Source organism: Gavialis gangeticus, unplaced genomic scaffold (genome assembly GCF_001723915.1).
Source record: "Gavialis gangeticus isolate Ggan-Ray unplaced genomic scaffold, GavGan_comp1, whole genome shotgun sequence".
NCBI lineage: Eukaryota > Metazoa > Chordata > Crocodylia > Gavialidae > Gavialis > Gavialis gangeticus.
In genome coordinates, this window is record NW_017729024.1 from 19128026 (window position 1) to 19142436 (window position 14411).

Here is a 14411-nt window from a genome sequence, read left to right on the forward strand (position 1 = left end):
CTGCACGCAAAACAAGACCAAGCTGTTGCCCACCCTGAGCACCAGGAAGAACCCAGTGCCACTGCTGGCCCCAGCCTGCAGCGGCAGCCTGCTCTTGTCTCGCATGCAGATTTGGGGGCACGTGCCCCCCAGGAAAAGCCTGGCGCAGCCCTCCAGCCTGCAGCCCTGCTGGGATGTGCATAGCAGCAAGAGCAGTGGCCCCCCACCCCATGCCCACTTACAGTTACCCCAACTTTATTCCCTGCTGCAGCCCCAAGAGTGGCCAACAGGCTGCACCACACCCCTCCCCCTGCCCCTTCCCTAGTCCCAGCCTTACTCCAGTCCCTCCCTCCCTCACTGCTGTGGGAATGTATATTATTTTCACCAATTTAAACTGACTTTTTGTTCCTTTATTCCTTTTATCCTGATTTCAATTTGTTTTTTGTGTGTGGAAGATAACCCCCCAAAAATTCCCAGAATTTTTTTTTAATAAAAAATAAAAATGCAGATCACTAACCATACCCAACAATATATTCTCAAATGCCATTGCCATTGTCTATATTAGCTGGTAAATGGCATGTTTAAAAAGTGTTAAATAATATATGTTAACTAATATATTTGCTGAGCATACCTACCTAATGTTAGATCCTGAAAAGGCCTAATTGCTCCTATAGTTTAAAATTGCAGAAATTAGGCACATAGCCTGGTTAGGATTCACATGCAAGGCACTGTTCCATCCCTCTGACTTCTAGGGCCTGATCTGTTGGTTGCACATCCCAGATTAAGTTCTACCCAGCGAAAGGTAAAAGACATGATAGTAATATCACCCCCTTTTCTTTCCCCCTACATTATTTTATCCAGTACAGTCAAGACATGGGAGAACCAAGTGTGTAATCCCTTCATCTACCTTAAGCCATTTGAAACTGAATCTCTTACATCGTAGGTAAGACTCTTGTCAAAAGTCTAGGACAGAATTCTCTTCATCCTTGTGGAAGATGTTCTATATGCCATGGAATTAAATATTTATTGGGCTAGAGACAGTGTCAGACCCTGAGAACCTGTCAATATAGCGAGTAAAGAGTGGAGATCTGGGTTCTATTTCTACCTCCAATGAATGTTTAAATATCTTAAATTAAGTAGTCACTGGGGCAGGGACTAGAGGCCAGGCCACCTTCTCCCAGATGAGTACCCTACCAGCTACAGAGTCAAGCTCACCCTCTTTTTTTCTCTCTCGGGCACTGTGAATATTTAATTATTCCATGCAAGTGGAATGGCTTCAAAAGGAAAGGTGAAAAATCCACTGCCCCAGAACAGTATATATAACCTAGTGCTTAGAATTTATGCTTGGGATGTGTCATGTTTAAATTCAAATTTCCTCATGTGGAAAAGAGGATTGAACCTGGATCTCTTACATTCAGGGTCAGTATCACTTCAACATGCAACCATGGCTTGAGAGGTACCTAATTCCAGGAGAGAGTTCCTGGTTATGAATCTTTATTGCAGATAAGTGACTCCTTGCAATCTGGATTGAGGTGCTGAATATTGCAATACTTACACCTTTTATGGACCCCATCCTGCAGCCCAGAGAACTCAGTAATCTAATTTTTCAGTGTAAGAACTTCTTTAACCAGTAAGTACACCTCATACAATGTTATCACTTTTTATTTAATAGCTGAAAAAAACAAAACAGTGGGTGTGTCTACACAAGATGCTTAACTGTGCAGTAGCATAGTTTACTGTGCAGTAAGTGCATGTGTCTACACATGTGCATGTTTACTGCACAGTAAAAATACTTAATTGCGAATAAATCTGCTACCTGCAAATGCAACTAGCAAATTTACTCATGATTAGCTACTGTGCAGTAATGTATGTGTAGATGCAACCTGGGAGCAACTTTACTTCTGGGTCACCCCTGTTACTAGGGGGCCGGCCTGAGGCTAGCCCCAAGGCTCTGGGCTGGAAGCCTCTCCTATCCTCTATGGTAGGCCCTGCTTCAGGCTTTTAAAAGCTTGCAGGTACTAGAACCCTGGATCCCAACAGCAGGAAGTCTGAGGGACTCTAGGCCCCTGTGTGCCCCTGGGAAGGCTGCCTACATCCTACATCCCAAGCTGCCTACATCCCAGCACTGCTCCCTGACACCGCACTGTTGCACAGCCGCCAGGCACATGCCATCCTAGCCTGCAGGATCCTGCAGACTGCTGCAGGCTCCAGCCAGACCTGCCAGACCCCAGGCCCAACTGCAGGCAGCTTCTGGCTGGTGAGACCAGCTCCACTTGCCCATAGCCCAGTCCCAGCAGTCTACCCTGAGTTGAAAGGTGCTGTAGGACATTGCCTCTGCCATGTGGCTGCCAGTCCCATGCTGGGTCTCTGCTGGGCACTACAGGAAACTGACAAGGCCTGGCAGCACACGGACAGCCACGTGGGCCAGAGAACTGGTACAAGACCCACAATGGCCTCCTCCTCATCTTCAGCCATGCCTGTGCCTCTGCTCACCACTCAGGGCTCCAACTGGTTACAGAAGGACAATGGTGACCTTGTGGTGCTATGGGGCAAGGTGGAGGTGCAATGCCAGTTCAAGTGAGGCTTGTGCTCTAATGCCCATGTGTATGAGGTGCTGTCACCCCAGATGTTGGAATGCAGGCATGACTAGTTGGCAAGACAGTGCTGCACAAAGGTCAAGCTGTTGCAGGCACAATGGGTTTCCATCGCCAACCGCAGTTGTTGGTCAGGGAGTGCCAGTAAATCCATGCCCTTTATGTGGCAACTAACAGATATCCTTGCACTCTGGAACCCAAGCCACAGCCATGCTGTCTATAGCAACACAGGCAGCCTTCCCAAGCCCCCAGCACAGCCTGGCACCCTGGTGACATGTCACCAGGGAGGGCCCCTAAGGTATCCAGCAGCCTGTCCCACTAAGCTTCCCAGCTGTGGTCTCCACCAGCAGCTCAGGGAGCCCAGGCCAGCACCTTCCACACCAGGTCCATAACCCTAGCCCCTGCCATGAGGCACAGCCAGCCATGACACCACCAGCCACCAGTATTTACAGCTCCTCCCTTAGGGGCCCCCTGGCTGGGTGCCCACCTACCATACCCCTCCCATCCAAGGACACACACGTTCACCAACGGGCATGACCACATGGTGCTACCAGCCATGCCAGCCCTGGCCACATGGTAAGCCCCACACTGGGAGGAGGGCCGTCTCTGCCCCAACCCCTTCCCTGGCCCTGGCCCTGGCCCTGGCCCTGGCCCTGGCCCTGGCCACTGGCCCTGCCCCCCTCACTGCCCAGTGCACCCACATTCTCCTGGCCCCAGCTCCCCATCTCCCCCACCCACAGCATGCAGGGAGGCAGGAGACAGTGCAAGACTTCATTGAGCAGCCCGTGCCCCTGCAGCTGGATGGGCCTCTCACATGCCAAGGAATGTGCCAGTGCCAGCAGTGATGTTCTCTTCAGCTATGGGTAATCCTCCAGGTGGTGGCAAAGGCTACAGGGAAGCCCAGGCTTGCCCCCTGCACTGTAATAACTCAGGGTCTCATACCAGGTGTGCAAGTGTACCTGGGACACCATGGCCATCAGTAGCAGCAGAGTATAGTAGGTTAGGCATCCCTCGGTCTATGCAAACAGCTCTTTGTGCACTGCCCAGGGCACGTGCAGCAAGGGCACACTCAGAGCACAGTGACAGCATGGGGTGGCTGGCCCCAGGGTGCCTCCCTGGAGCAGGCCCCTGCAGGGAGGACAGAGTTGTCTGGGAGCCCCATGTCCCCTGAGCCTGGGCATCAGGGTCTGAGTGGCAGCACAGGGTAGTGGCCTCCAGGACGGGGGAACAGGGTCTGGAGCCACAGCAGCAGGCGCTGCCAGGAGCCTGGCTTGTCCTGCCCTGGGAATGAGGGAGGGGAGGCAGGCTGCCTGCAGCCAGCACCCAGCACCCCATGGGATTGAGCAGAGATGGGGGGCTTAGCCAGCAGCTGCCTGGTCCCAGGCCTGCCTGGATGACTTACTATGATCCCTGGCCCCCTGTGCACACCCAACCCCTGATCTGAGGCTGGGCAGCACACAGTCCCTGGTACAGTGTATTTTATCTTTGTTTTTAATTGTTTTAATTGAAGGAGAGTCTCTGTTTGTTAGAGAGGGAGGGGGGCTGTGGTTGATGTGAGGGGAATAAATGGTGTAGTGAGTGTGGTGCTGGAGGTAGGCGGGGGGTTGTGGGTCCATGGGTGGCTGTGCAGGCAGGCTAAAGCAGGGAGTGCTGGAGGGGGTGATCAGTCATCACCTCTTGCACCCAGTGCTCTGGCCCCCACTGGCAGGTACATGACTGTCCTGGGGCCTGGGGGTGGGGTGGGTGCTACTACCACTGCTGCCTTAGGTTATGCTCCTGCTGCTAGGCATCCTCAACACTTCATGCCTCCTTCACCCAAGCCTCATTGAGGAGCTTCCCCTGCAGATGTTATGCAGCACATAGGCTGTGACCCAGGGTAGGTTGTCCTTAGCAACCTTGAGGTGGATGGTGAGGGTGTGCCAGTGGCCCTTGAGGTGACTGAAGGTGCACTCCACTGGGGTGCAGGTCCAGCCCAGGCAGTGGTTGAAGTGGGCCTGGTGGGGGCCAAGTTGGCAAGTGTAGTGCTGCATGAGCCAGGGCAGGAGCAGGTAGGTGGAGTCTCCAATGAGGTGGGGCAGGAACACCAGAGCACTCAGCTGCACCCTCATAGTTTCATAGTGCTTAGGGTCAGAAGGGATCTAAACAGATCATTAGGTCTGACCCCCTGCCCTGGGCAGGAACAAGTGCAGGGTCATAACACCCAAGTCAAATAACTGTCCAGCCTCCTCTTGAAGACCCCAAGGTAGGAGAGAGCACCACTTCCCTTGGGAATCCTTTCCAGAGCCCAGCTGCCCTAACTGTAAAGTAATGTCTCCTGATGTCCAGCCTGAACCTTTTCTCTAACAATTTATGGCCGTTATACCTAGAAACCCTCGCTGGTGCCTGGGGGAACAGAGCCTCACCCAATTTGGTACAAAGCACCCACTCTCCACCAGGCCCAGCCAGCCAGAGTTTCTGAAGACATGGGCATCACGGGCACCGCCCATCCATCCAGCATTCATGTACGAGTCGGCCCCGCAGTAGTCTATGACATCCTGAAGCACCACAGAGTGAAAGGCCCTCTGGCTGTAGTAGGGGTAGTCTCCATGGCACTGGCAGATGATGGGGATGTGGGTTCAATCCAGGGCCCCAGTGCACTGGTGGTGGCCTTGCACACACCAAACAGATGGCTGACATACTGCAGGCTGATGGGTGCGGCCAGCTTCAGCAGGGCCATGGCCAGCTGGGTGTCTGCAGGGAAGGGTGGCCACATGGTGGTGTCCTGTCATCCCAGGTGGGACCAGAGCTGTTCCAGAAGATCTCAGAAGGTGGCCCCAGTCATCCTGAGGGGCTCCACCCACTGCTTATCATCCCAGGTGTGATGGATGATGTGCCACCACCAGTCCTGGCTGGCCTGGTAGACCCAGAGGAGGTGAGGCTGGAGGCCCAGGAGAGTGACGGTGGCCCTGGCTGTGGCATCCAGCAGTCCATCTTTGCATCACTGGTGGGGTCCAGCAAGCTGGACAGGGTCAAGGCATCAGGTGCATAGCAGGTGGGACAGTGCATGGTGGTGTGCCAGGTGGTCACTGTGCATGAGGGAGCCAGGAGAGCCCAGACAGCCATGGGCCAGGCAGCGGTCAGCACAGTGGGCCAGCAAAGCCATCATGGTGGCCAGCAGGAGTGCAGGGTGCTGGTCATTGCTGCCAGGGGCACAGGCAGAAACAGCCATGGTGTGGGGAGGCACAGGTGGTGAAGAGAGGGCTGCCATGTGCTGACCCTGCACTGCACACACTATTTCTGTCCAGGGAAGTGGCTAGCTAGAGAGCAGTGAATGAGGCTGGCTTTTGAAGAGGGCTTCTGACAACTGCAGCTGGAGGTTGGAGTTCCCCTTAGTGGTGGTTAGGGCCCATTGCAGGGCCCTGGGAGGCAGAAGCAAATCGGCAGCAAATCTGCTCCCGCTTCTCTGTACATGTAAATGCCTGCCTGACACCATTTATTCATGAGTAATTTACTCATGGGTAAACTGGTGCCACATCAAATACACAAGCAGACATGCCCAGTTAATCCAAAAACAAAACAGTTTCATTCATGTAATTCCTCAGCTTTATTTATAAACCACTTGTATCTACAGGTTCCTAGATCTGTGTAAGTATGAAATACAAAAAGAAAATAATTTCCATCATTTATTTTTCCCCTTAATCTTAACTCTTAATCGCATGCTTTAAGAAAAGATCCAGTCTCAGACCACAGCTTATTACTGAAAGACCAGTTAAAGAGTGCTAGAAATTGCTTCCAATCCAAGTAAAAGATTTGTGGGACCTGGAGATGATGACACTGAACTCAAAATTATTGAGCTACCTCTTCTTGCAAGATAAGTTTTCTGCACACTGACCAGATGTACTGCAGTTGTTCTGTGAATCAAGCAGTTATGGCTGGATTTATTTTAACTTCCTGCCATAAGAAAGAAAGTTGTGCTGGTGAATCTCCTGCTTGACCAATTCAACCTTTACAAGGTATGCATCTCTCTTTATACATTTCAGTCTTCTGTCAGAGTTAGAAAGTGATGAGCCACAATAGAAACAGTTATATTTTCCTGTACAGTTCATTGGCTGTCCCCAACTTCTGTCCCCCATGTTCTTCCCTCTGTGTGCTCAGGGGAGTTTCTCTAGGATTACCATCATCTGTAGTATTGGGGTTTTTTTAAAACATATACAGAAAAATATTATACAGTAACATTTTTATTTTAAATAGCAGTGTTTTATTAGAGAGTGGTCACAGAATACACTTTTTGTTTTGTGTTCTCTAGAAGTGAATGGAAGTTTCTCATTCTGGATTGTAAATATTTTTTTGGGCAGGGACTGTGGGGGTTTCCTCTTAATGTCCTCAGCAGTATAATATACAGCAGGGGCCGGCAATTATTTTGGGGGGAGGGCCGCTTACTGAGTTTTGGCAAGCCATCGATGGCCACATGACAGGCAGTCCAGGGCAGATTATTATTTTCTAAATTTTTTAGGAGCCCCATCAGCCGGATAGAATGGCTTGGTGGGCCACATCTGGTGGGCGGGCTGCATTTTGCCCACCCCTGATATACAGAGATCACGGATGGTTGAAAAAGGTCTAATGGTCACAAACTCCAGGAAAACCATTTTAGACTGGACATAAGAAAAGACATCTTTCCCGCCTGGGTCCCCAGCGTCTGGAATAGACTCCCTTCAGAAATGGTGCAAGCACCTACTCTGGACACTTTTAAGAAACACTTGGACACCTATCTTGCTGGGATCATTTGACCCCAGCTGACCTCCTGCCCCTTGGGCAGGGGGCTGGACCCAGTGATCTTGCAAGTCCCTTCCAGCTCTAATGTCTACGAAATCTATGAAATAAAAGATCCTCATTCCATATAAGAAGGTGGATGAGGTTTTCAAAAAATGTACGGTAGCTTAATTCATTTCATACTCCTGTGATATGTCAGATTACCCCAAAAAAGGGCACATCTACATGAGACACTTTACTGAGGAGTAGAGCTAATTAATGCATAGTAAGCATCACTGTTTACACATGCTGACCCTTACAGCACAGTAATTTGCTCTACTCGGTAGTTAATTTGATACCTGCAAATGCAAGTAGCAAATTAACTTCTGAATAATTACTGAGCAGCATGGCATGTGTAGATGGCCAACTAGGAGCAAATTTGCTCTCAGTTACCCAGGCAGTAGGGGGCAGGAGACTGCTCCCTGCCCCTGGAGATTGCTCCCTGCACCTCCTTGCATCACTGGAGACTAGGCGGGGACAATGCCCCCCAGGTCCAGCAGCAGGGAGTTCCTAGTCCCCACTCCATGATCATGATCATGAAGCGGGGGCTGGGAAACTGTTCCCAGCTCTGCAATAGCAAAGCAGGGGCTGGGAGATTATTCACAAGCAGGGGCTGGGGCTAGGGAGCATGGTTATGGAGCAGGGGCTGGGAGCTCCCTGCAAGGAAAGAGTTGCCCACCCAACCTGGAGCTGGCTGGGACCTGTCCCTGATCAAGACAGTTCCTGACCAGCCCCTACTGCATAGGGAAGTCTGCATGTGCAGCCTGGAGGTGGCTGAGAACTATCCTGTTTCAGGCAGTCCCCAGCCAGCTCTGGGCTGCATGTGCACACTTCCCTGCATAGCCCAGAGATGGCCAGGGACTTTCCTTGTCAGGGGCAGGTCCCACCCCTTCAGATTTTTCCCAGCCCAATGGCCTGATTGGGCAATCAAGGCATGGGGCTTGGAAGAGCTGTGGGGGAGGGGCAGGTCCCAGCCCCCTGCCCCAATCCATTAGTGGGGCAGCTAGCAGCGAGCCCCCAGCTGAGTGGGGAATTCCCACTCAGCTGCAGTCTTGCTGCTTGCTTCTCTGGTGGCGAATCAGGGCAGGGGGATGGGACCTGCATCTCTTTCCAAGCCCTCTGCCCTGATCAGGCCAGAAGCTCCCTGCTGCTGGAGCAGGGGAACATTGTCCCTGCCTGGGCTCTGCTACCAGAACTGCCCCAGAAGGAGGCAGCTCCAGGGGACAGGGAGCCTGCCAGAAAACAGCTCTCCTGGCCCCATGCTCCCTGCCAGCCCCTGGCCTAGCACCCAGGAGGAGCCTAGAGTTCCCCCACTCCCCCTGGCTGCTGCAGCTGGCTGGTGCAGGGCCAGATGGGACAGGAAAATCTGCTCCCAAGTCCCCACCCATGTAGATGCCTGCACAGTGTGATTTTACTCCAGAGCAGCATTTTCACATTTAGACATGCCCAAAGAGACCTAAAATATTCTTACAGGCTCTAAAATATTCCAATTCAACTTCAGTGTAGATCCAGTTTCACTTGTTCCAAATGTATCTTGTGACTAAATACCTAATCCATTTCATTTGAACTGTAGCTTTGATTAAATAATAATGAACAGCACATTTGATATTGTTTTTTAAAATAATTTTCTACTACCCTACTTTCTTTTTACAATGTGTATTGATTTACAACCATGAATAAAACATACGGTACAATATTGTCATTGATGTATTTATTTACAAACATGAATAAAACACATAGTTCAATATTGTCATAAGAGAAGCTTAACACTGATTACTCAACATTCCTCAGCTTCATACATTTTTGCAAGGAATACTGGAACATGTCCACACAATAAAATGAAAGAAAAACTTCACTTCAAAGCTATAAGAATATTAATATTATGTGTGTGTACACATACACATAGAAACACAGAGAGAGACAGACAGACAAAGAGACAGAGGTAAAACCAGATTCTCATCTGATGGAACATGAATGGTTAAACTACTGAACAATAAGACCAGCAGGGAGATACTGCACAAAGAGAAATTTAGACTATGATGGATTAAATTTGGCTTTGATCTGAGGGATGGCAGACCCTGGAGATGGAGATCAACATTTAAAGACAAATGTAGAAAAACACATCTACACAATCCTGGCCCGTTGTTCTACTATTTTTAAAAACACCAAGAAATGTACTGGAAAAAGTGAACTCTTTTGTGAAACAGGACACCGTCTCTGTGAGTGGTTGGGAGAGATTCATGGCAGCAACAGGGACAGCATTCCTTTTGATAAGGAAGAATCCATTTGATTAGCTATGCATTAGCTGTGCTTCCCTCCTTCCTCCTCTCTGAGGCTCCAGCATGTTTGGTGATTAATTTACACAGAAGATGTAATTATTGGTGATGGAACTAAAGATGGTTTACTTCAGTAGATTTTATTCAGAGATAAATCCAGATACTTCCCAGGTGACTGTCATTTCAGCCCTCTGAGTATACAAAGCTGAAGGTTTGTTTTGTTTTTCAAGTCACATTACACTGTCAGATTCTTTGAAGCAAGAGGCAGGCTGCTATTGTGTTTATTGTAGTTAAGAGTTGGCAGGATCCCTGGGGCTTGAGACCAGTTCTTCTGTGCTCACGGGCACAGAGGAGCCTAGGTTGTTGTGCCACTAGGCAGCTGGCAGAGTGCTGGACCCAGTGAAACCTCCCATAAGGTTTCCAAACGGGGGATCAGGTGATGGAGGTGAACCAATAGGAACCACAAGGCACTGATGGGAGGGGCTTCTCCCTTCCACAACATTTCCAGTGTTCCTGCTGTGGACCTGCGTGCCTGGTATTCCTGCTTCTGACGCAGACCCTCCTGCCTTGCTATACCTTGCTCCTGTCCTGCCTCTGCATTGGATTCTCCAGCCCTGACTTCAGCCTGGGACTCCCAGACCTCACTCCTACTCACCTCATCCTGTGTGTTGGATTCCTTGTCTCCTGACCTCTGCCCTGGCCTTGGCCATAGATTAGCTCGAATCATTGGACTTGAACTGCTACCTATTACTTAGACCCTTGGCTTGATTTCTGGACCTAACATATGGTAGACCTTTAGTTTCTGAACCCTGACCCTGCCATGTCCAGGTCATAGCCATGACAAGAGTGGTAGTAATCATTGACCTAGAATATTTTAGAACTACCAATTCTTACGAAACTTCGTTTTACCTCTGTTGATCTATATTTAGTTCCATTCACTAAATAAATATATATCAGAACATTAACTCATTTGTTTTTCTCACATTATTTAACAAATGTAATGGAGACTTTCACTGAAGCTCTGCCATTTCAAAGAAGTGTCCAGATAGTATGAAAAATTGAATGCATTCAGAAAGGTTTGCAAAATTAATTTCATGTTATTGTGACTTTTTTTTTAATTGCTTTTCTGGGCAACTGTCATATTACACATAGCTTCTATATTTTTGAGAAGGGCATGACTTGTGAAATTAGAAACTTGAGCTGAATCTGAATTTTATCAAACATAACAATTCATAGATTTTTAAGACCAGAAGGGATTGTTAAATCATCTAATCAGCTTTGCTAAAAAGCAGACATAGAATTTCACCCAGTCAGTCCTATTTTCAGCCCCAACTCTTGTGGGTTCAAAAAAGATTTTGGTTTTCATATGCCAGTTCTGCCCTATTTTTGACATATGGTCCATGAAACAATATTTTGCTTTTAAACCTTAAGAAATACTGACTTCCACTTTGCTTTTTCTATTCATAAAGTATAAATATCAAGGGGACAGCAAATGAAATTAAAACAAATTTTAAAATTATAATTATACCTTTTCATATAAGGCATAATTAACCTAAAAATCTAGGGAGATAGATTGTGGAACTCACTCTTTTAGGATATTATGGATCATTAAAAACAGGATCACATATTTATCATAAATATCCCATGTCCTTGTAAGGAATGTTATCCTCGTGACTCAGAATATGAAACTATTACTAAATTCCTATGAGAGATTTATTTCTAGTCTCAGGCAAAGTCTCTGTATAAAGCTCCTTTTTAGAGAGTATGATATAAAGAAGATGATACTGGACACCATCTAAAATGGCACATCAGAGCACAGAAAATGGCCCATTGGTTCTATCTGTGACAGCGTTTCCTGTTTCTGATCACATGCATTTTTTTTTCCAGAAAAATATTGGACTTCTAAAGTAGGAGTATAACATCACATTTTCTATCAGAAATGGGTTCTTTATCAGTTCAACTATTTTTCAAAAATGAAATTGGTATGCATGGCACAGTGAGGAACAGGCCCTATGGGAACAGTTTAATATTTGTAAATTGGCTACTGTGCCTACCTAATACTTTTTTATTTTATTTTACAGAACAAGTAGATGAATTTGATTTTGATACACACAAAAATGAAGGATTAAAAGCACTTGCTAAAATGTTAAGCAACATGGGGTTTTGAAAAATTCCCTAAACAGCTATCAAGGTACGCAAGTGATTGCATAGAGTGATTTTACTCTTTACTCTTGAGGTAAGATTGCCAGTCATAGTATACAGTCACCTTTGTTGTGCATTTATGCTTTGGGTGTACGTCCTGCAGAGACGAAAGCACCATGCCTATTTTATCCTGTGTCCTAAGTAGGAAAGTGAAAACTTTCTACACAACATTTTGTACGATTTTTCTTCACCTTTTCATTATATTCATATAGGTACGTATTTGCAGTTCAGTGGGCGCATCTACACCAGCCGCCCATTGTGCAGTTGTTACTGAGCAGTCATTTAGTACTTGCATAACCAAGTACTAAATAACTGTGCAGTAACTAGTGTTACTCTAGGCATGGTTGCCTACAGACATTTACTGTGCAGTAGCTCATTATTACTGAGCAGTAGCTTGTTACAGTTGTGCAGTAGTGTCCTGTCACGGTTCCTGTCTGGAGATGCTACAGTGGAGTAGTAATGAGCTATTGCAAAGTAAGCATCTCAGGTAGACATGGCCAGTGATTGTTCTTTTTGAAAACTGACCCCTGAATATTCCAATGGCCAGTGCTTTTCAGTGACCCTTGAAGTAATATTCTTCAATCTGTAATTAACCCTTTTGTCTAAGTCTGCTGTGTCCAAACACAAATTTAGTTACAAAAATGAAATGTTAAGGAATAGCCCGTCAGGTTTATAATGAGAGACAACTGCATGTGGTGATTGAACCTTGCATGACAGAGGTATATGGCTGGGATGTACAGGATTGTTGAATGTTTTGACAAATTTTCCCATTCTGTACACAACAAAAGCAGCTGGTGTCAAGTGTCATATAAGGTGTCAAATGTCAGAATTCTTTATACACTGGATGAAAACTAAGAACATTTGGTAGATGCACGAATAGTTCTTCAAGAGCCATTATCGGTGGTTTGCTGTCAGAATGAGAAATTGTCTCAAGTGGGATCCTTCAGGATTCTGTCCTTGGCCCAGCTCTGTTCAGTATTTTCAATAATGACTTGGTTGATGGAATCAAGCGTACCATTGTAAAATAGGCAGATGACACCTAGCTGGGGTGGAAAAGCACTTTGGTGGAATTCAAAAAGATTCAAAAAGTCTGAAGTCAACATGATGAAATTAAATAAGATAAATGCAAAGTGCTGTACTTAAAAGAAATCAAATGCTGAAACATACAAAATTTTAACTATCTGGCAAGGTAGCAGTATGGCAAAAGGAGATGAGGTTTATAGTGAATCACAAACTAAAGATGAATCAATGAGGTAATACTGTTATTAAAAAGTACTGTCTGGATGCAGGGTGAGCAGTGGATATGATACACCTGGATTGTACATAGCAAAGCTAGATGAACATATGACTGGGATGGTTTATTGAGGAATGGTCCTTGTGCAGAGGCAGATGACCTCTTAGACCAGATCCAGATGTGCAGATAGGTGCAGTTTGTGGAACCACAAACCTCTTTGCAACACCATAAACCACACATCTTGAACATTAAAACATGCCCCATTCTTCATATCTGTATATTGCCCTGCACCAAACCCCATGTGCAGGGGTGTGCACAGAGACAAAAAGTAGCAGTGCGAATTTGTGCCACTACTTTTTTTCACCACTGCAGGTGCACACCTCTGTATATGGACATGCACCCTTAAAGTCCCTTTCAGCTCTACTTTTCTATGATTATGTGATTCCAGAAATCATCCATGTTAACCCTCCTGCCTTTTCCCACTTATTCCCATTCAGCACTATCTGAACAACCTCCACTGCTCATTTTTTCCCCTTTCATTTTTTTCTTATGGTTCTTGGTCCTCTATAATTCCACTAGAATTATTCTCCATAGAAGGAAAGGAAACATTTTTGGATCAATCTTTCACTGTCAGTTACCCTCTATTTTCTGTACATCATTAAAATATTATGTAAGGGGTTGATACTGTCTTTGCCCATGCCCCATCTGAAGGATGTGAACCAACCCAGGAATCCATCTGTCATCTTTTACTTTACACTGAAAGCAACACCAGTAATAAACACCATCGTCCTCAAAAATTTGGTCTTATCATACTGTCTTCCTAACATCTGGACCCAAATGGCAAATTCCAAGATTGCTTACAATTTTCAATATTGGACCCATTGAAGATATAATGTCTTCCTTACTAAGTTTGGGGCCATCTACAAAAAAAATACTTCTTGCTTCCTTAACAGAAGCAAAGAAAATTGACTTTCATACACAATACAGAAGCCATAAATCTATCTGTCTGTTTGTCTAGCTATCTGCTTTGTTTCACACCTCTTCACTAAAGCAAAGGCTGCCTTCCTTGCATATGTTATTGCTCCCTAGAGGACTACCTCCATGCACAATTTCAGTTGGAGAAGCGCTGAGGTCCCGGAGGGGAGGGGAGCCAGGTGTCCAAGGAGAGTGGTCACTCCTTAAGGAGACGATCCTCCAAGCCCAAAGGAAGGTAATCCCAACGAGGATCAAAGGGAGCAGGAGAGCACACAAGCCTCCATGGCTCACCAAAAGCATCCGGGAATGTCTCCTTGCTAAAAAGGAGGCTTACACCCAATGGAAAGAAGGGGTCATCACCAG